The following is a 2,727-nucleotide window of genomic DNA, read 5'->3' on the forward strand; positions in this document are numbered from 1 at the left end:
AAAGATTTAATATGCACCATTTCTTCTAGAAAGATGTCTCCTTTAGAAACTCCTCAGCTAACAAAGGTGAAAGTCTGTTATTTCACTCTCAGCAAATGACTAAACATAAAAAAAAAAAAAAGTTTTATTTCCCATGAAGAAGGAATTCATAGGGCCTGGACTCCATCTTAGGCCTGTTCATGCTGATCATGCTCGGCCACCTTTCCAATGGACTCTGAACTCTGTGTTTAGTGCCTATGAAAACAACAACAGAAGGATAAGACCCCCTCCAGACAGGGGAACCTTGAAGATCGTATCTAGGTGACTCATTGCCTAAGAGAAAACATACGCTAATCACCCCTTCCTCCAGACAGGCCATAAATTTTTCTGTATCTGTCGGAGTGTAACCTCGGATTTATTGATTATTGGCTAATTGTTTGACTGTTTGAGCACATGAGCACATAGCACGTGAATGATGGGGTTATTGGGGTTGTATTTTCCTTGGTTTATGTAAGTCTCAAGGAATTTGGGGTGGTGGGTTCAGCACGTACACATGGGGTATAAAAGATTTTCACAAATGCTGGTCAGGGTCCTTGGCTAAGACGAGACTCTGCCTTGGGCCCGCCGGTGTAATAAACTGCACTCCACTATCTGCATTGTCCTTCTGAGTGAGTTTGTTTCCCGGAACGTGTGGCTACAACGCCCAGAGCTCCCTGCTCCCCTTTTCTGGAATCTTTCACATCTGAGAAGCAAAGTACTCCTGAATGTCACAGGGGCTACACAGACAAGCTGTGGCCCCAACACTTCAGGGTCATTGTCCCTCCAGATATGCAGTCCTGGCTGTGCTGTAGTCAGGGACACAGCCGTCTGGGTCTTCAGTCCACACAGGCCCAACTCTCGTGGGGCACTCTCTCTCATTTTTTAGTGCTTTGAGAGCAAATTTAATAAAGGATACAGAAAATTCCTGGTGGGCTACTCAGATCCCAGGTGCCATCTGTTTTGGTAGTCATGGGGCTGTCCACTCTGATGCCTACCACACCCTGCATGGTGGGGGCAGCCTCCAGATCCTGAGCAGCTCCAGCTCCTGTGGAGCTCAGGCTTCTGATAGGGTGTCAGGACTGCTCTCTCCAGCCTGTGCTGGATCTCCAGCCCCACTGAGGCCCAGGTCCAGCTGCAGAGCCTCTGGCTCCTCCTGAGGCTGTGGGAGGTTGAGGAGGGCAAGCACGCAGCAAAAGCAAACTCTGCCCACTCCTGTACTTCGGTGCTCTGGCACCTTTTGCCCCAACAGTCAAGCGTCCCATGGTTGAAAACAAAACAAAACAAAACAAAAAACTCCTCCATTTCTCTCTGCAGCAGCTGGTTCCTCTTTTCTGCATCTTCCCATGCCCACTCTGAGCTCCTCAGCTTCATTCTGTCTGGCTCTGCTCCTCAGCCAGCAGCTCTGTTTCTTGGTCTAAGGAAGGAACTGGTGAGGAAGGAAGGCTAGAGGAGGGGGGGACAGGAGGTGGCATAGGCTGAAAGCTTCCAATTGTGATAACCTCACTGAATTGATCTAGAATGAAAACTTTTTTTCCTCCTAAGCTGCAAGTATTTGAAATGCTCTCTGGTGTCTTTGGGGTAGGAGATTAGCATAACTTCCTTTTCTCTCAGTCAGGTCTTCCAGCCTCCCAGTGGGGTTTCTCTTTGAAATAAGAGTCGAGTGTGTGGAAAGGATTCAGGAGCAAGGCTTGAAGGCCAAGAAGAAAAGCAACCAGCCTATTTCCCATCCAAAGAGTAACCAGATACAGCTGTAACATTAGACTGAAGTGCTTGGGAAAATGATTCTTATTATTATTTATTTAAGAAACAAATGTAGATTGCTGAGGACAGGGCCTAAATCTAGCTTTGATGATATAGTTCAGTATACTGTGTAAAATTTAACAAGCTAGTTGATTTATTTCCTTAGGGAAAAAACTTAAAATTAATCTTAAAAAAAACCAAAATGATTATATATCAATTTAGAAATACAAACCAGAGATTGTCAAACACCCAGAGGATACAATAGACTTATGGCCCATTCCTATTTCCTTCCGTATTGGCTACATTCAAGTTTGAGCAATTACTGAAGGAAGTTATAATTCTCTGGCATTTTGACTACCTGTGGGAGCTATAATAAGATCTCAGCTGAAACAGGAAACATCCTATAAATCCTCCTTGTATGACTGGAATTGAACGTAGTTTATGATGTTTGCAATAATCATGTAACTTTGTTGGGGGCAACAAATAAATTACCTTGTAAGTTACATATTACCAAATAGCCTCTGCTGAATAATACCCTGTTTTGTATATTTGTCACCTCTTTGTAACAGCAGCCTGTGTCTGCACTGTAGTTAACACACAATCAACTGTGAGATATTGAAATGAAGAGAAAAGAGGCATTTAACACTGAGTTTGTGAAAGGTTATATGTAACAGGATTTCTCATGAGCAAATTATACCAAAAAAGATACACTACATTTTCTTAGTTTGAATAGAAAAAAGTTAGGTGACTTAAAAACTAGGGACTATGTCAAGGGAAGGGAATATGGTTTATTGGCTCAATATATTTTTTCAAGGAATTATTATTTATGAGCCTGAAGGAATACTACCCCTTGTCTTTCTTTTATCTCATTCAAAAGAATTTCAACATAGTTATTCTTTAATTACTATCCCTGGAAAACTAACCTTGAAAAAAGAAAGACAAAAATAAACTATTATATTTCTTGAGTCC

The sequence above is a fragment of the Bos indicus genome, chromosome 2 (assembly GCF_029378745.1).
Source record: "Bos indicus isolate NIAB-ARS_2022 breed Sahiwal x Tharparkar chromosome 2, NIAB-ARS_B.indTharparkar_mat_pri_1.0, whole genome shotgun sequence".
NCBI lineage: Eukaryota > Metazoa > Chordata > Mammalia > Artiodactyla > Bovidae > Bos > Bos indicus.